The sequence below is a fragment of the Manacus candei genome, unplaced genomic scaffold (assembly GCF_025592945.1).
Source record: "Manacus candei isolate 608988 ecotype Guabito, Panama unplaced genomic scaffold, ASM2559294v1 h1tg000106l, whole genome shotgun sequence".
NCBI classification, from domain to species: Eukaryota; Metazoa; Chordata; class Aves; order Passeriformes; family Pipridae; genus Manacus; species Manacus candei.
In genome coordinates this window covers 160,026-179,448 of record NW_026138154.1, presented here as the reverse complement: position 1 = coordinate 179,448, position 19,423 = coordinate 160,026, and the positions used below count along the sequence as shown (strand labels likewise).

The 19,423-nt window shown below is 58.3% G+C and overlaps 1 protein-coding gene across 7 annotated transcripts in view; it reads left to right on the top strand.

The window, feature by feature from the left end:
- Positions 1-19,423, top strand: part of GATAD2A (GATA zinc finger domain containing 2A) — a 50,444-nt gene that overhangs the window by 1,049 nt on the left and 29,972 nt on the right. For 5 of the 7 annotated variants that reach the window (XM_051769211.1, XM_051769210.1, XM_051769208.1 and 2 more), the window contains exon 1: positions 12,991-13,056. The exons of 1 other annotated variant lie outside the window; for it this stretch is intronic. The gene's annotated coding sequence lies outside the window, so the exon portion shown is untranslated. Of the gene's footprint in view, positions 1-12,990; positions 13,057-15,373; positions 17,244-19,423 lie in introns of those variants that run through there. One more of the 7 variants, XM_051769207.1, reaches the window with a different exon arrangement.

Here is a 19,423-nt window from a genome sequence, read left to right as displayed (position 1 = left end):
GGGGCTGCCCCCAAAGCTGAGGGTTTGTGATGAACCCCAGGGGCTGCCCCCAAAGCTGAGGGTTTGTGATGAACCCCAGGGGCTGCCCCCAAAGCTGAGGGTTTGTGATGAACCCCAGGGGCTGCCCCCAAAGCTGAGGGTTTGTGATGAACCCCAGGGGCTGCCCCCAAAGCTGAGGGTTTGCAATGAACTCGAGGGACGGCTGTGGGGAAACTTTGGGGTTCTGCCCCCGAAAATCCAGGGCTCTGCCTGGAAAGCTGAGGGTCTGCTGGAAATCCTGAGGGTCTGCAGGAAGACCCGAGGGTCCACGGGGAAACCTGAGGGTTTGTAATAAACCCAAGGGTCTGCTGGAAGACCTGAGGGTCTGCAGGGAAACTTGGGGGTCTGCCTCAAAATCCAGGGCTCTGTCCCAAAACCTGAGGCTACACAGGGAAACCTGAGGGTTTGCAGCAAACCCGAGGGTCTGCAGGGAAACTTGGGGGTCTGCCCCCAAAAATCCAGGGCTCTGCCTCGAAAGCTGAGGGTCTGCTGGAAATCCTGAGGGTCTGCAGGAAGACCCGAGGGTCTGCTGGAAAATCTGAGGGTCCACGGGGAAACCTGAGGGTTTGTAATAAACCCAAGGGTCTGCCCTGAAACCTGAGGGTCTGCTGGGAAACTTGGGGTTCTGCCCCAAAATCTGTCCCAAAAACTGAGGATCTGGAGGAAGACCTGAGGGTCCACAGGGAAACCCGAGGGTCTGCAGGGAAACTTGGGGGTCTGTCCCAAAATCCAGGGCTCTGTCCCAAAACCTCCACAGGGAAACCTGAGGGTTTGCAGCAAACCCGAGGGTCTGCCCTGAAACCTGAGGGTCTGCTGGAAAACTTGGGCATTTGCCCCAAAATCCAGGGCTCTGTCCCCGAAACCTGAGGGTCTGCCCCAAAACTTGGGAGTCTGTGCCAGAACTCAGGGGTCTGCAGGAAAACTTGGGGGTCTTCCCTGAAATCCAGGCCTCTGTCCTAAAAAACCGAGAGTCCCAAGATCTGAGGGGCTGCACCAAAATCCGGAGGTCTGCTGGGAAACCCGAGTGTCTGGGGCAGGACCCGAGGGTCTGTCCCAAAACCTGAGGGGCTGCAGGAAAACCTGGGAGTCCACTGGAAAATCCCAGTGTCTGGGGCAAAACCTGAGGGGCTGCAGGGAAACCTGGGGGTCTTCCTCAAAGCCCAGGGGTCTGTCCCAAAACCTGAGGGTCCACAGGGAGACCTGAGGGTCTGCCCCAAAACCGGGGGGTCTGAGTGAAACGTGAGGGCCTGCAGGGAAACTTGGGGGTCTGCCCCAAAATCCGGGGGTCTGTGGGATAACCCGAGCGTCTGCCCCAAAACAGGGGGTCTGCCCCAAAATCCGGGGGGTCTGCCCCAAAATCCGGGGGGTCTGCCCCAAAATCCGGGGGTCTGCGGGGTAATCCGGGGGTCTGTGGGGTAACCCTGGGAGGGCTGCGCCAAAAACTGAGGGAAAACCTGAGCGTCTGCCCCAAAATCCGGGGGGTCTGCCCCAAAATCCGGGGGTCCGTGGGATAACCCAAGCGTCTGCCCCAAAATTCGGGGGTCTGCCCCAAAATCCGGGGGTCTGTGGGATAACCCGAGGGGCTGCCCCAAAACCCGGGGAGGGGGGGGGGAGGTCCCACCCCAAAAACCAGGGATCCGCTGGGAAAACCCTGGGAAAGCCGAGGGGCTGCCCCCAACTCGCGGGGGGTTCTGGCTGGGCCGGGTGGTCCTGGGAAGGCAGGACGGACACGTGGGCAGGGACAAACCCGGGTCGAAGTGGGCTGGACTAAAGCCGGGCCTGAGCCCGAGCTGGGGGTGGGGTGGTGCCAGCGCGGGGGCCGCGAACCCCCGGGACCCCCTCGGGGTGCCGGCATTTGGGAACGGGCTCGTCCTTCCCCCGATTTTAACCCGCTCTTCCCTCTGCCCCGGCCGGGTTTGGTGTTTGTTTTTTTTGTTGTTGTTGTTGTTGTTGTTTTTTCTTTTTTTTTTTTGGTTCTTATTTCTCATTTCCCGGCAGTTTTCTCTCTCGGCACTGCTCTGGGGGGGGGTTTAGTTTGTACGTGAGACAAGCCCTGTTTGAAAATAAAGTTATATCCTGTCTGTGGTCTACCACCTTCTGCTCGCCCCCAGCTCCGCCGGGTCCCACTCGCCTTCAGAGAAATCCAATTAATTATTAATTTTCTGCCTCTTTTCTCTCTCTCTCTCTCTCGCTCTTTTCCGCTTTTTCTCCCCGGTTTTGTGCTGTGGGTGGTGGAAAGTCGGATGCAGGGGAGGCTGTGCCTGAACTCTGGCAGTTGCTGGAGGTAAAATATTGGTAATTTGAGTGTTTAGAAGAAACTCGACTGCACAGATTTTTCACTTAGGAGCAAATTCCAAACAGGAAAATAAGTGCAAGGGAAGAAAAAAGCTTCTCTCTTTTTTCTTTTTTTTTTTTTTTGCTTTGACTCGAGAAAAAGTTTTTCTCCTGGCTTTAACTTGAGGAAGAGCTTTAAATATAACTCTGAAAAAAAACTTAGAAATCAGTGGTAGAAGTATTTATTTGAACTTGCCGAGTACAAAGTACCAGCAAATGCCAAGAAAATGTGTGAAATACTTCAGTATTTTTCGTTGCTGTTCCAAGCACAGAGTTTTTCCAGAGAAAACTTGTATTTTTAGTGGGCAGTTGCCTTTCAAGCTGTAGATTTGGCTTTTTTTTCCTCATCTCAGTGCTACAGAAAACCCCTTTTTTTTTCAGGCTTTCCCAGGAGTTTAATGGCACATCTTCCCTGAGCCCGAGTCCAGCCCTGTCCAAACAGTGCCTGAATCTTCCAGAGGGAAAATCAGCTGATGTTCCCACACAGACAGAGCTGAAATTCCCCCTTTTTTTTGTGCCTAAATCCCCCTGTCTGCTGGGCAGTACCCTGAACAGGCAAAGTGCTCCAGGCTGTTCCCTCTTTCCCACTTGGCTTCCCTTGAAACACCTTCATTCCTGCTGCCAGGAGCGACTCCAGAGGGTCCTGCAGGACAGAACTTGTCTCTAAGCAGCGAGCTGGGGACTGGAGATAACAAAATTCGGGTTCAGAGGGTGCCCAACCCCACTGGCTTTGCCTCTGGAAGCTGCTGGGAGCCTGTGGATTGGTTCTCTCCAGAGTTACTGATCCCGTTTCCATCGTGAGGGGCTGTGGGAGAGGCAGAACTGGAGTGTTAAAACTCCCTTAGAGCTGCACAAAATCCCCAAAATCCCGGGGGTTTGGGAGCTTTGGGTGTCTGTGACCTCGGGAAGGGCCGAAGGGCATCGCTCCCTTCCCACCCCAACATTCCCAGCTCCAACCTGGGCAGCCCCAGGAGGCTCTGCAGGACAGAGTGTGTTGTCCCAGCTCGCCAGAGGCACGTTGGGAATTCAGCAGGAAGCGTGGGGATTTATTCCCACAATCCCAGGATGGTTTGGGCCAAAGGAAGGGACCTTAAAGCTCATCCTGCTCCAGGGGCAGGGACACCTTCCAGAGACCAGGTGGCTCCAGCCCGGGCTCGGACACTTCCAGGGATGGGGCAGGCAGAGCTGCTCTGGGAATTCCTCCCTGGGAGGGTGGGGAGGGGCTGGGATGGAATTCCCAGAGAAGCTGTGGCTGCCCCATCCCTGGAAGTGTCCAGGGCCAGGTTGGAGCCACCTGGGACAGTGGGAGGTGTCCCTGCCCCTGGCAGGGGGTGGATCCAGATTATCTCCAAGTTCCTTCCAGCCCAACCCACCCTGGGATCCTGGGAGTCTCTAAGACAGCTCTGGGGCACCTTCCCTAGGGAAGAGCTCCAGGAATAGGTGTGGACAGCATTCCCCTGTCCCCCCTTCCCTAGGGAAGAGCTCCAGGAATAGGTGTGGACAGCATTCCCGTCCCCCCTGTCCCGGGGCTGGCTCGGGGTCTCCTTTCCCAGTCCCTGGAGTGCACCCAAAAATCCCAGAGGGTGTTGGAGCCAAAGAACAATGAGAGGAGACAGCCCATAAACCCCCCCCCCTCCTGCTGAGTGATTCCCTTGGCTTTGCAGGGGGCTGTGATGGTGCTGGAAGCCTCTCCAGGGTGGATTGTGCTCCGGGTGGGAAAGCTGAAGGCGTTGGAGCTGCCCCAGCTCAGATCCAGGTGGGCTGAGGGTGTCTCCAGAGCCCAGCAGTCTGACCTGTTTGGTTGGTTTCGGGCAGAAAAGTTCATTTCGGAGCAGGATAACAAATATTTCCACCCCAGAAGAGAGAAAAACCATCTTGACCAAACCCCTCCACCTGCCTCAGTCAGAGAGGAGAAAGCCTAAAATTCAGCGTGGAGGGGAGGAGAAGGTCCCCTCGTGGCTGTTCCTCCTGGACTCCTCGCCTCAGGTCAGGGAGGAATCACTGGATAGTTAAAGAAATCCAGAGTCCTGGCAGTGTTTGGGATCAGCTCATCCCCATCTCCATCTAAATCCTACCCCTGGAAGAAGAACCTCTTCCCCAGGCAGGGCTTGTGACCGACACAGGATCTCTTCCATCAGCTTTTAATGGAACAGATTCCTGGAGTGGCCCAAGGAGCCAGTGCTGGTTGGGAGGGAAAGCCCGTGGAAAACAGGGATTCCCTCTGTCCCCACGGCTCCAGCTCAGCATTCCCTGCTCCCAGGGGACAACCAGCGTTAGCTCCAGGTGGGATCCTGGAAGGGCCCCTGCAGTGTTGCCTTTGGGGGCCTGGCACAGCCCGTCCCACAGCTCCCAGTGGGATCCTGGGGCTGCTCCCAGTGGGATCCTGGGGCTGCTCCCGGCTTTGACTGGTTCTGCAGCTTTCCCCGTGCCAAGGAAACTCCACCTCGTAACCCACCCCTTCCACAGCCTCTCCTGAGCTGGGGCTGTGGAGCTGAGCCCACAGGTGACACCTGGGAGTTCCAAGGAGGCTGGAAAAAGTGTCAGCATTTGGTGCAAACCCTCTGGGATTTGGGATTTGGGTCCGAAGGCCTCACGTTTGGGAACCCTCTTGGCATCGGGGCCAAAATCAGGGAGATTTTTCTCCCAGCTGCTGGATTTCAGCATTTTCCCCATCTCATCACTGCCAAGGGGACAAAGGTTTATACTTTGGATCTCTGGAGAAGTGTCTCCAAAGCCCCTCGGAGCCCAGAGCTGGATCCCTCTGGATCCCAGTCCAGCCTCCCCTCCGCAGCTGATTTATATAACTGGAATAGCTGGGGAAGTGAGAAACTTCCTTCCTCTCTCCTGGGACACAATGCCAAGGATGTCAAACCCCCCAAGCTGGGAAGAGCTGGGCTGTCCTTTCCCTGCCCTCGTTACACAGCTCCGAGGAGCCCACGAGATTCCCTGGAATTCTCAGTTCCCTGGGCAGGGATGAAGGACCAGCCTCCTCCTCCTCCTCCTCCCAGGGAAACAACGGGTGCCTCAGCTTTGGGTGGCATCCCTGGGATTCTTCCATCCCTTGGGAGGGTCTTCCCCCCCTTTTTTTCCCAGTGGGAATATTTGGATTCATTGTCCAGGGCGGATTTGAGGTTGGAAAAGAGCTTCCCAAAGTCTCCCTGTTGGCACAGCTGAGGGTGGTTCCCTCTCCTTCTCTCCCCTCTTCCCATTCCCAGGGAGGGGGAATACAGCCTGTATTCCTGACACAAACACCAGGGAAAACCCACTCCTGGAATTTGGGAAGCACCAGTGAAATACAAGCTTATTTTGGAAGGAGAAACCCCCCCAATCTTGGGCTTCCCCTGGAAACTCCACATTAATTCTGGGAAGGGGGTCCCAGCGCTGGGATCTGGAGCTCCCAAGCAAGGAGCAGCAGGAATTGCTTCAGGAGTTCTTTTCCCTTGAAATCTGCTTGGGGGGGGAAAAAAAAAAGAAAAGAAAAAAAAAATTACCACCAGCAATGAGTGATCCCATCAATCCTAAATTTAGAAATGAATCTAATTTCTGAGCCTGGCTTTTGAGCAGGAAAGCAGGTTATGGAATGACCTAGTATGGAGTGTTGGGGGAAGAGAGGCAACTCCGGGGACCTGGAGTTGGAATTAGCGGGGGATTAAGGGAAAAAAACAGGCATTTTTATGTGCTGGTAACAAACATCTTATTGCCAGAAGGAGCAGGGTCAATAAAGGCTTCTGGTAAACAGGGCAAAGAGTCTCACAATCCTCAGGAAAACGGTTTTCCAAAATCACAGGGAGCACCAACAGCCTCCAGTGGGGGTTGAGTTGGATCGGGAAATCCCGGCTCTGCTTTCTCAAACCTTTGGTGCTTCAGTGGAACTTCAGAGCTCTGCTGGCACCTTCCAGGTGCCCAGCCAGGTCCTTGGGAATTCCAGGGCCTGGAGAATCCAGAGGTTTAGTTTATTCTCTGCGTGTTTTGCTCCAAGTTCCTACTTTTTGCTCTCGATCTGCCTCTTCACCGGAGTCCCTTTCAAACCAGAACTGTGCCGAGTTCATTTCTTCTCCCTCGGAGATTCCTGCGTTTGATTCCTTTGAAATCCTCCCTCCAAGGCTCCCTCCCTCCCTCCAGGACCTTGATGTTGGTCCTGGAGATTATCAGTGTGCTGAGATTAACCACAGGCTGAAATTTAACCCCCTGCTCGATGCTTCTGTCCATCCCCCACCTCAGGGGTAAGAAGGGCTTGACTTTCTGTTTAAAAAGAAAAGAGCTACTTCAGTCCCAAAATTACCTTTCCATGAGCAACCTCGGTGTTTGGGCACAGGGATGGGGTTGGAGCAACGGGAACAGTGGCCTCAATATCCAAGGAAATCCAGAGTGAGCCCCAGCAGTGGCTCTGGAGGATCTGGTGCCGTTTGGATCCCGGTGGGAGCGAGGACGTTTTCCACAGGCAGGACTTGGAACTAAGGCAGGTTCTGCTCCCTGGGCTCTTCATCCCTGGGTTCCCTCATCCTGGAGGATCTCCAGCCAGGATTTGTCTGTCAGGCCCCGGGGAAGTGCTGCTGCCGTGGCACCCTCACACACAGAGCCCCGATTGTGCCCCGATTGTGCCACCCTCCTCTCCCCGGGGAAGGAGCTCCTGGGAATCAGATCCAGCTGTGGAATTCAGGGGGAGCCCCTGGGGCTGCAGCTCTGAACCCTTCTCCCTGGGCAGGACATTCCCAGCTCCCCCTGAACCCCGGGGTTTGGATGTGGGGGAGCAAACCCTGCCTGAGCTGAGCCCCTCTGGGTTGGTCAGGGCTGATTAACGACGGTGGGTAATTAGCAGTGACAACCCCCAGTGAGGGACAACCTCCTGCCATTCCCAGATGTTTGTCTCTCTGGAGACAAACACAAACCCTGCTGGAAAAGGGGCTTTGAAGCCTTTCAAACCCCGAATCCGTGCCTGGCCCAGCAGCACAGCCTGGCCTTTCCAATCCCAACCTCTGGTGCAATTCCTGGAATCCCTGAGCAGGGACATCCCCCCCCCCGTGCCCGAGGGACAGAGCAGAGTTTTAGTTGTGCCATCCCCAGTGTTATGAGACTGTTGGATCTGCTTTAAGCTGAGAAACAAAGTGTCTCAGCCCAAACTGCTGCTGTTTTCCTAGAAAATGGGGTGATTCCAAACAGAGTTTTTGGTCACTTCCCTTCCACAGGTGGTAAAAGCTCTCAGTGAAAGAGCTCGTATTTATATTTTCCCCCCATCCCTGGTAATTTGGAGGCAGAAAAGACCAAAATGCTCCATGAGGGAGGACGTTTGGTGCATGTTTTAATTCTGTTTAATTGTAATAATAATAATGGTGCATCAGCTCTGCTCGGGGTGTCAGAGCTTGGGCACAGGGACCAGTGTGGATTAATAATTCAAATATTTTTCACTCAGGAGCCAACAACAAACAAAAAAATGAGGCACAAGTGACAGTGTTTGTTGTTGCACTTGGGAAGGAATAATTAATTCTTGGGAATTCCCATTTTAATGGCCCAGGGAGCTGCACACATAGCAAGGTGCTGACAGGATTCCTCTGGGCAGGTTCCCTGGGGCTGAGCATCCCTTGGGAAAAGGATGTTCTGGAAGGGGAAGAGCCTCATGGAGCTCTTCTCTCTGGGTGATAACAGCAGCGAGGGCTCCTGGTTCCCTTTGGGGAGCTGAAAATAGCCCTGGGGGGTCCAGGTGGAAAAGGATTCCAGGGAATATCCCGGGATTTGGACGGTGGGCAGCAGGGAAAAGGGGTGTGTGTGTGATCAGTCAAACCTCCCAGACCCAAACCGTGCAGGAACTCTGGGGGGGGGGGTTGTACAACTGGTTAATTCTCCCTTTAATCAGGGTCAGGTCCTGCTGAGCCACGTGACAGAGGTGCTTGTTTACAGCCATCCCTCCCCTCCAGGAATGGCTCCCCGGCTCTGACTCACTGTTTGCCACCAAAACAAGCCTGTCCCGGGCCGGGAGGGACCAGAGCCCTGGCTTTGGGGGGCTGAGATGGGCTCTGGCAGCTCCCCCAGGGCCAGCCCTGCAGGCTGGACTTTGCTCCCCTTCCAGCACAATCGATAGTCCACGGAGCAGAGCTGCCAGTGAATCCCCTCCCGGCCATCCCACTGCAGGCAGGGCCTGCAATGGCACCCCAAAGGCACCTCCTGGGCCAGGCTGCTCCTGGAGCCTCCTCCTCCTCCTCCAGCCCTGCTCCAGGAGGATTCATTTCTCTTTCGGGTCATTCCCCCTCACTTTTGGCACCTGCCAATCCCACATCCCACTTTGCTGCAGGGAAAGGGTTCCCATGGAAGTGTCACCCCCCATGGAAGTGTTGCCCCCCGTGGGTGGGAGGTCTCAGATCCTTCCCAAAAAGCACCACTTTTCCCTCTCATCGAATTCCCACTGCAAGTTGCACCTGTGGGAAAACAGTCTGGCCAGAAAGCAAGGACAGGACCATCCCCTGGTGTGGAGCCTCTGGAATTCCTGTCATCCCTGGCACAAGCCATCTTAAAATCCTGTTCCGAGGGGTTTCCCCTTTTCCCCTTGAACTGTTTAAGGATGTGGTCGGTTCATTCCAAACTTCTCCCCAGTGACGTGAAAGATCTCGGGATCCCAGAATCTTGGGATCACTGAGGTTGGAAAAGCCCTCCGGGATCATCCACCCCGTGCCCAACTCCCCCCTTGTCCCCCAGGTCCTCCAGTCCTTCCTGGGGCACCTCCAGGGACTCCAAACCTCCCTGGGCAGCCCCTTCCAGTGCCTGAGCCCCCTTTCCAGGAGGGAATTCCTGCGGATCAAACCCCTTCCCGAGGTTTGCTGTTCTGGGGAGCGAGGGGAGCTCCTGGAGGTGTCCCAGCTCCCCCTCCCTCGGTGCTCTGGACCATCAAACCACCCTGGAGCTGCCTCTGCCTTTGCCAAAACCTTTCCCGGGCTCCGGAACCCGTTTGTCCTGTTCATCGCCCGACCCTGGCAGCTTCCCAGGCTCCCGTGGCCGCAGGACGGTGACCAAGGCCCCCAGCCCTGGCTCCTGCCTGACCCACTCTGGGACGTGCATCGAGGGGAGGCTTCGTCTCCTTCGTCCTCCCTCCTCTGGGGACAATTTCTCCTGCATTCTCGGGGCTTTTTTCCCCTCACATCCCGATCCCAAATTCCGCTCCCGCCGCCGCCAAACCCGCGTCGTGGCGTTTGCTGTGTGTTGTGCTGGGGGGTGTTTCATGGAGGGTGGGCAGTGCAGTGTTAAAAATGCACAGGAAGGATGATTTGATCCATGTTATTTATGGATTTGGCGTTTGGAGAAACAAAACCTTTGCGTTGGGCCTTTGTGGCTCCGGGAAAGTCGGTGATGGGACGTTGGGGCTGTGCCGGGGAGTGGAGGCTCCAGAACATCAACCCCGGTCACCAAATGAACGTTTGTGGGGTTTCCTGGCTTTGGGCCACGTCCCCAGGGGTAACCCAGGCCCAGGCGAGCACCGAGGGCACTTTGTGGGGTTGGATCCGTATGAAAATTGATCCAAACAAAGGCAGTGGGGAGGAGGGAACCACCCCCAGGGGCTCCAGGGAATGCCCTCCTGGAGCTGTCACCGTGGTGACACACCCCAGGGATGTCACCTTCCCCGGAGAATTCCAGCCTCCCCTCTTCCCTGGGCTCAACTGAGCAGCTTTAACCCAGGCCCGGGTGGGAGGTGCTGAGGTGACACGGCCCAGGCGTTGCTTTTCCATCCCTGGAGGTGTCCAAGGAACCCCTGGAGGTGTCCAGGGAATCCCTGGAGGTGTCCAAGGAATCCCTGGAGGTGTCCAGGGAACCCCTGGAGGTGTCCAAGGAACCCTTGGAGGTGTCCAGGGAATCCCTGGAGGTGTCCAGGGAACCCCTGGAGGTGTCCAAGGAACCCTTGGAGGTGTCCAAGGAACCCTTGGAGGTGTCCAGGGAACCCCTGGAGGTGGCACTCGGTGCTCTGGGCACAGGGTGGACTCCGTGACCTTGGAGGGCCTTTCCAACCCCAGGGATCCCGGGATTCTGTGGCTCTGTGCATCATCACCTGAGTCACGACAAGGCTGCTGCCTGCCCACAGAAACAGCCCCCCCAGTTCTCAGCAGCTGGGGTTTAATTCAAATGTATTTAATTCAGATTGAAATCCGGCGATCTGAGCAACAGAACCCTGCCTTGTTTTAATGAAGGTGGGGTTTGGTTGGAAGGTCCAGAGCCCCAAAAAGGAGGATATTCAGATTAAAGGTGCCCAGGGCCTGGGCTGGGGGCATCTGAGGTGCTGTTTCTAGGACTGGCCTGGAGTGGAGGGTGTCCCTGCCCATGGTCCTTCCAACCCAAACATCCCGGGATTCTGCTTGAGCTGGGATCAGGGACTGTGCAATCCTATTTTAGCCCTGCTCTCCTGCCTGGCCCGGGGGTTGATGTATCAAAACAGGGACCAGACACCATTGATTAATTAGTGGTTGATGTCTGCTTTGGCTGCTGGACCCGAGATGCCCACAGAATTCCATCCCAAGTCCAGCTGGATTTTCCCAGAAGGGATGGGGCTTGGTCCCAGTGGGAAGTGGTGACACTTCCCTTCCCTTCCCTGAGCTTGGAGAGCCACCTGTGGCTTCTGACAGGGGTTTTTCCGTGGGTTTTTAATGTCAAAAAATGCTCAGCAAGACTTTTGAGGACGTGCTGACCGGGAGGGAAAGGGGGTGTTGCTGCTGGAATTCCTTTGGGCTGGAATGTGGGGCAGGACAAGGGGATGTGACCCCCAGAGAGGCAGCAGAGGGTCCCTGTCTTTCCACAGGATCTATAAATTCACTTGCAGCCTCAGAATTGCGTCATAAAATCCCCAAAAAATCAGCCCCAGCACTAAATATTCTGCACCTAATCCCTGGGATCACTGGTGGGGAGCACTGGAAACCCGGCCTTTGGGGGGAATTCCTTCCCCAATTCCCGGTCACATCCCTCCTGTTTGTGCCCTCCTGCTTCAGCTCTCACCAAACAGGTGTGAAACAGGAGCGTGGAGCCCAAAGCTTCCTCCTTTAGGGAGGAAGAAGGGCCTGGGATGGGATGGGAGTTATTAAGCCGGGCTTAGCAAAGGTCTTGTGGTCAGGGTGGGGATCTGGGAGCCAACAGCCCCCATCCCAAAAACAACCTCGTTCCAGGATCGGGGAAAACGGGGGAAAACGGGGGCTCTGGGTGAGAAATCCTTGGATTTGGGTCTTTTGGTAACTTGTGAAGGTTATTTCTACATCCCCCCCCCCTTGGGCAGGTTAGAGCTGGGGACAGTAAAAGACCAAAGGAATGGGAGGGTGAGGGGGAAAATGGGAGTTAGTTGGAAAACCACACCAGAGATCTGCATGTGATAAAGGGATCGGGAATAACAATAATAATAATAATAATAATAATAATAGTAGTAGTAGTAGTAGTAGTAGTAGTAGTAATACAGCTCAGAATTCCTTCTGCTGTGGACTCGGCTTAAAATAATTTATATTCTGGACTTAAGATCGGGCGAACGCGGCTTCAGCAAACCGTGAACGGGCAGGAGGGGAGAGAGGCAGCACCGCTCCCAGAACGCCCTTCCCGGGAGCCGGGAATGCGGCCGGGAATGCCTCCCGTCCCGGGGGATCGGGACCTGCCTCTGGGGGGATTTTAAACGGGATTTTAAAGAGGGGGTTTTAAGGGGGGGTTTTACGGGGTTTTGAGGCCGCGCGGGGAAACCGCTGGTTCGCTGCTGGCTGGGGGGAGCGTCTCCGCCGAGGGAGGGTCCCCCCGAGGGAGGGTCTCTCCCGAGGGTGGGTCTCTCCCGAGGGTGGGTCTCGCCGGTCCCGAGCCCGCGGCGCTCCGCGGGGTCTTCCCTGGTACCGGTACCGGGAGAGCCGTGCCCGGAGCGGAGAGCCCTGTCCCGGGCGCCGTGAACGCGCTCCCTCCCCGGCTGCCCGCGGGCCGGACGGCGCTCACACGTCCCGTTTAACCCGTTCCCATTCCCGTTCCCGTTCCCGTTCCCGGCTCCGCGGCCGCTCCACGTGGCCCCCGGCGGGACCCCCCCCCCCCCCCCCCCCCCCAGCGCGCGCGCCGCGCCGCGCCCCCCTCAGCCAATCGGCGCCCTCGTGACATCCGCGCGCGACCCCCGCGGCCAATGGCGCCCCGCGGCACAAACCTGCGGCTCCCCCCCCCCCAGCGCGCGCGGGGAGGTGTGTGTGTGAGGGGGGGCGAAAGGGGAGGGGAGGGGGAAAGGTGTGAGGGGGGGGGGAAAGATGGGGGGGGAAAGGTGTGAGGGGGGGGGGGCGGGACCGGCCCCGCCACCGGCCCCCCCCAGACCCCGCTCCCGCTCCCCGGGGCTCTCCCGGTGTCCTCCGCCCGTCCCCCCGCCCCCGGCGCCGCACGGGCCGCCCCCGCCGCCCTGCCCCGCGCATGCTCCGCCCGTGACGCCGCGACTCCATGTGTGAGGGGCGCATTATCGGGCACCGGGCGGGGGGAGCGGCCGCGCGCGGGGCGGGAGGGGGGCCGGGGCGGTCACCGGGGGGGTATCCTCGCACCGCAGAGCCGGGGAAGGGGGGCACGGCGCGGGCACGGCGGAGCGGCGGCGCGGGCAGGGCGCGGAGCGGCGGCGGCGGCGGCGGATGCGGCCGGAGCGGCGGGGGAGGCGCGGCGGAGGAGGAGGAGGAGGAGGAGGAGGAGGAGGAGGGCGAGTTGGCACGTTAAAACTTCTCGGTGGGTTTTATTGTCTCCCGGGAGGGAACGGCGAGGGGGAGGAGGAGGAGGAGGAGGAAGGCGGCAGGAGGGGTTTTAGGGCTCCGGGCTGCGGGAGCGCTCCCGGGGAAGTTCCGGCGGTGCGGGGAGCCGGGAAAAAGTGCGAAGTGCCGGGGGCGCGCTTCGGGGCTGAGCCGCTGCCGGGCCGGCGTGGAAGGGTCTGTGCGTGTCCCTGTGTGTGTCCCTGTGTGTGTCCGTCCGTCCGTCCGTCCGTGGGTGCCGGGGCTCATCCCCGTCCCTCCTCCTTTCCCCCCCGTGCCGACCCCAAACTTCGCCGAGCGCACCCGTGGGGGGGTTGCGTGGGGGAAGGGGGGGGGTGTCCCCCCACCGGCTTTTGTTCGGCGTTTGTTTCGGAAAGTTGTTACGGGCTTTTTCCGCCGTGCTGCTGCTTCCTCTTCCTCCTCCTCCTCCTCCTCCGTCGCCGCCCGGCGCCGGCTCGAGGCGGGACCACAAGAAGGGGGCAACAGGGGATTATTATTATTATTATTATTATTATTATTATTATTATTATTATTATTAACCCCAAACCCCCCTGCGGGCTCCCAGGGCCGGACAATCCCCCCCCTTCCTCTCCCACTCCCGCACCGTGTCCCGCAGCCCCCGCCGTGGCCCTGGCCGGGCTGTGCCCGCGGCCCGTGTCACAATAAGAGTCCTCGCCCGCCCCCTTTTCCTTGCGGGTTCGACCCCCGCATCCCCCCCCCTTTTTTCCCCGGGGTGGGATTTTTGGGGAAGGGGGGGACAGCGATCGGTCCCCGCTGCCCCGCGGTGCCCCCGGACGGGGGCACCGCGGGGTAGCGGGGACCGGTCGCTGTCCCCGAGGGTGTTGTTGCGGGACAACACCCCCCACTACTTCCCCCCCCCCCCATTTTATTTATTTTTTTAAAATTTTTATTTCGTTTCTCTCGGTTTTACTTTCGCTCGTCTCTTTTATTTATTTATTTTTTTCACCTCGGTAAGCTCAAGAGCCAGTTCATTCCCCCCGGATACCTTGGGGATTCCAGGCATGACTCCCACCCTTCCCAGCTCCCTCTCTCTCTCTCTCTCTCTCTCTCTCTCTCTCCAGGTGTTTTTTCCCCCCCTCTGCTCCTGCCTCCTCTGAGAGCAGCTGGAAAGCAAGAGAGGTAGAGAGGAGAGCTGCTGGTGGAGAGACAAGTCACACAGGAAGTGAAAGCAGAGAGGGGCCTTTGGGAATAAGGCATGCCAGGAGGCTGGAAGCTGCCATGGATCAGCGGGATCAGCGGGAGGGAGAGCCCTGCTCTCCCTCCCAGGCAAAACTATTGACTGGCTGCTCCAGCAGAAGGGCAGGGAAGAGGAGGAGGAGCAGGAGGTGGTGGAGGGACCAAGGCAGGGAGGAAAGTGAGGAATAAAGGGGTGTGTGGCACGTGGAAGAAGCTTTTTTTTGGTGGGCTGAGCTCGTGGCAAACATCAGCGCCAACAGCTCCCCTGGGATGTGGGGTGACCCTGCCCTGGTGCCCGCTGGGGAGGCCAATAGCCCCCCAAACCCACGGGTGGGGGCAGAGCTGGGGGTCATTCCCTGCACATTCCAGTCCTGCACACTCCAGGGTTCCTGTTGGCATCGCCCTGGGGGGGTCTGGAGTGCCAGGCTCCGGGCAGGAATGTGAAGGGGGTGATATCCCGGGGCTGGGAGCTGCTCTGGTGGAGTGTTCCTGCCCCAGACCCCCCCCGGGATGTTTGGCAGCCTGGTGGGTGTGGAAGCTCCCAGCTCTGCCCCCAGTTCACACCAGTTCAGGTGTGATCTGGGGGTGAGCAACAGGCTGCTGCTCCTCTGGCTTCTCCCGGTGCCAGGAGCGGGTCCCTCCCCAGTGGGATGCTCTGGGTGAGCTCCGGGTGTGGGAAGCGCCGAGTTCTGTGCTGGGAAGGAACAACCCCCTTGGTGAGCATCCCCTGGGCAGGGGGAGCTGCCCCTCCGAGGGGACTCGGTGCCCCCCTGCCCCTCCGAGGGGACTCGGTGCCCCCCTGCCCCTCCGAGGGGGCTCGGTGCCCCCCTGCCCCTCCGAGGGGACTGAGTGCCCCCCCTGCCCCTCCGAGGGGACTCGGTGCCCCCCTGCCCCTCCGAGGGGCCTCGGTGCCCCCCTGCCCCTCCGAGGGGACTCGGTGCCCCCCTGCCCCTCCGAGGGGACTGAGTGCCCCCCTGCCCCTCCGAGGGGCCTGAGTGCCCCCCTGCCCCTCCGAGGGGGCTCGGTGCCCCCCTGCCCCTCCGAAGGGACTGAGTGCCCCCCTGCCCCTCCGAGGGGCCTCGGTGCCCCCCTGCCCCTCCGAGGGGCCTCGGTGCCCCCCTGCCCCTCCGAGGGGCCTCGGTGCCCCCCTGCCCCTCCGAGGGGACTGAGTGCCCACTCAGTGCCCAGCAGGACTCAGGCAGGTGACTGTGATTCCCTCTGCTCCGGGGTGGAAGCTCAGAGGAGCAGCTGCTCCCAGCCCTGGCAGCCCCGGGGAGCCGTGAGGAGGTTCCTGGGTGGGTGATGATGCAACAGTGCTGGGGTGTGAGGCAGTGTCCGTGTGTCAGGGCTGGAGCCCATCCAGCTGCCAGACGACTTTCTGCACTAATTACACCCTGACAGCCCTGTGTGTGGAGCAGCTTCCAGCCATCCTGGGATCACTGGCGTTGGGAAAGGCCTCAGGATTGTGGAGTCCTGTGCCCAATTCCCACCTTGTCCCCCAGCCCAGAGCACTGAGGGCCACCTCCAGCCCTTCCTTGGGGACTCCAAACCTCACCTGAGCACCCTTTCCATGAGGAAATCCCTCCTGGTGTCCAACCTGGACCTCCCCTGGCACAGCTTGAGGCCGTTCCCTCTTGTCCTGTTGTTCCCTGGGAGCAGAGTCCAACTCCCCTCAGCTCCAGCTGGTTCCAGTTCAGGCAGTGCTGGTGTGCTCTGGGATGTTGGTGAGGTTTGTGCACGGCAGGGGAAGGGTTTGGATCCCTTATTCCCACACCTGTCCGTAGATCCAGCCTTTGGTCCTCTCAGGGACCTCAGGTGGGAGCTGGAGTTATCCCTGTGCTGCCAGAGGAACTGGAGTTGTGGGAGGAACTTGGGCTTGAACTTCTGTTTGCTGCTTCTCCCGCTCCCTCCATGGGGGATCTGAACATCCCCTCTCCTTCCTGAGCCACCTCTGCTCTGCTGCTGGAGGGGGCAAAGAGAGGGAATGATGCTTGGGATGAGGGGAATCCGCTCCTGGCATTCCTGGGGTGGTGCTGGAAGGGTTTAAAAACCAAACCTAAAGTTCCTTGGGGTGTGATGAGGCCACATTTGGGGTCACCTCCCACCTCCAGGGGTGGGATATTCCAGCAGGGAATGGGGGGCAGGTTCTGCCTCACCTGCTGGGAAGAGCTTCCCCTCACTTCCCACCCCGTCATTCCCAGTTCTTTGGCAGTCAGGGTTTGAACTCGGGGCTCTGGCAAAGCAGGGAACAAAACCCTTCAGGAGGTGTGATGGTGCCTCAAAAAGCTGGGATTTCTTTTCCATCACATTTGCTGGAAGGCTGGGTGGCCACAGTGCCATGACAGGGAGCTGATCTCCTCTTCCCCTTCCCCATCAAACACCCCAGACAAACAGGAGTTCCTGGTGAGATCTCTGTGCTGGAGCTGAAGGGATAAAAGTCTGATTTTTGGAGCTTTTCAAGGGGGGGAAAAAAAACCCCGAAGCCTGGATTGAGTTTTCAGTGAGTCCTGAAACTGGGGCTGTCCTGACCCCCCTCCTTCACTCTGGGGTCCAACCAAGTCCTTCTGGGGCTGTTCCTGGAGGGAAATATCCCTGAGGACGCTCAGCAGTGGCTTTTCCCCTGGTTGGATTATCCTACAGACACTTCCCAGGTGCTGAAATGAGGCAGGAATTGAATCCCAGGGTTCTCTTTGCTGCTGGTTTCCCTGGAGCTGGGTGAGGAGCAGCTCTGCCCAGGGGGCTCCTTGGCTGCTCCAGCCTCGTGATCCCGGGCTTGGGAATGCTTGGGAGAATTAGGGGAGCTGAGCTGGAGCCATTCATGTTTAATAGGATCTCAGGAAATCCCCTGGGAATCAGGACCCGTGGCCCCCGGACCCGCCGAGCCACCCACTGAGATCCAGCCCCAACAGAGACCTGAAATTCCCTGGGTTTCCTTGGAAAAGGTGGAATTTACACCTCTCCAGTGGCAGGGTGTGGTGCTGGTGTCACGTTCAGTAGGATGGTGCTGGGGTGGGAGGATCCAGAGGAGCTCATTCCACCTGTGGATTGTGCTCCTGGAAAGCTGGGGATGCTCCAGGAGCAGGGACCTCCCTTCCCAGGGAGGCACCAGCACAGGATTCCCGAAAAACTGTGGCTGCCCCATCCCTGGAAGTGTCCAAGGCCGGGTTGGAGCAGCCTGGGATAGTGGGAGGTGTCCCTGGATGGGTTTTGAGGTCCCTCCAACCCAGAGCATTCCAGGATTCCATGATTCCATGGTAATGCCTTGGTTAACCCTCAGAATGGGACACAGTTTGGTGTCTCGGACCTCTTTAAAATCCCATTTATTTTATTTCATTTTGGGGGGAAAAGGGAGACAACTGTGGCTCGTGGGACGGCTTTTCCCGAGGGGAAGGAGAAGGCATTCCCAAAAAACTTGGGAGCTGATCCTTGTGGGACTGATCCGGGTTGTCTGTGCCTAATAATTAAAGAATTAGAGATAATTGGGAGGGTTAAATTAACGTCTCGTAATCCCTGGAAAATTGGGAACGGGCAGGGACTGTCCCTGCTCCGGGGGGTTCCACGGGGGGTCCCCAGGAGAGACTTGGGGTTGTTGTATCGGCAGGTCTGGATGTGTTTTGGGAATGCTGATGGTGGGAGAGTTTGGGAATGGTCGGGAAGAAGCCAAATGGATCAGTTGTTCGTGGAATACGAGGTGGGAAGCGCCCTGTTTTCGGGGCACACAGGGAATTCCGTGGTGGGAGAAGGTTGTTCCGTGAGTTTCTGTCCAAGATGTTAAAACATCCCTCTGCTTTTCCTCCTTCCTTTGCCAGATGTGTCCAGGGAGGGGTGAATGAATTCCCTGTGCTGGACCCAACCCTGCCCTGAGCCCCGGGCAGGGCAGCTGAACAGCCAGGCAGGGCTTTTCCAGGCCTGGCTTCAGGGATGGGGAACAACAGCCTGGGAATGCTGCTGGCTGGGACTTCCTCCTGTGAGGAGCCTGAGGGTGGTGCTGAGGAAGACTAAGGAGGGAATTCCATGAGCCTCACTTTGCCATGGCTGGGGTCACGGATCCCTCGGGACACCGGGATCCAGGGAAGCGGGAGGGGGGGTTGGGAAGTGCTGGGACCAAAAATCCCCCGAATCTTGGCATGGTTTGGGTTGGAAGGGCCTTAAAGCCCACCCAGTGCCACCCCCCTGCCGTGGGCACAGGGACACCTTCCCTGGGCCAGGTTGTGCCAGCCTGGCCTTGGGAATAACCCTGTGGAATAACCTGTGGGATAACCTGTGCCAGGCCCTCAGCACCTCAGTGCCTTCCCAGTTATCCCATCTGGCAGTGGGAAGCCATTCCCTGTGTGCTGTGCCCCCATTCCCTGTGTGCTGTGCCCCCATTCCCTGTGTTTTTGGGCGAGTCCCACCTCATTCCACGCAAACCCTGCGGAGGATCCGGAGTCTCCCGTTCCCTCCTGCTCCTCCTGCTCCTCCCGGGTTGGTCACCAGTGGTTGGATCGATCCCTTTATCCCATTGATCCAGAGGGTGTTATAACTGCTGTCCATGGCCTGCCCTGGCTGTTCTCCCTGGCTCAGGAATTCCGGAGGGAGTGGGAGAGACTCTTAATTTGTCACCCGTTGGATTTGCCCTCAGAGCTCTGGGATTAAGGAGCTCCTGGAAGGAGCTTTTTCCCCCTCCCTCCAAGGTGGCACCTGGAGAGGCTCAGGCTGAGGGAGGGCTGGGCAGATCCCTCCAGGATTTTTGGGCACTTGGATATCGGGAGAGGCACCAGGGGGTGGCACAGGATGGATCAGGAGCCGTCAATCCCCAGGGAATTGCTTTCCCACTCCAGGGAATTGCTTTCCCACTCCGTGTTTACGCCCTGCAGGGCTTCCCTCTTACCCTGTGGCTCCTCCTGGAATTCTGTGGAGGTGTGCAGGGAGGAATCTGGGATTTCTGGAGCGTCCATTGCTTAAAACCCCTCAGTTTGACACTTGGAATTCTCCTCCTGGACCGACCAACCCCTGGGAGTTTTTAGCTCTGTGTCCAGAGCTGTTCACGGCAGCAAAAGTCAAAGAATAATGCTGGAGTGGAAATGGGAATTTTCTGCTCACCAGGTCCCTCAGATTCCCAGAAAGGGCAGAAATTCTCTTCCCTGGGTTGTCTGAGGGGGTCTGTGCAG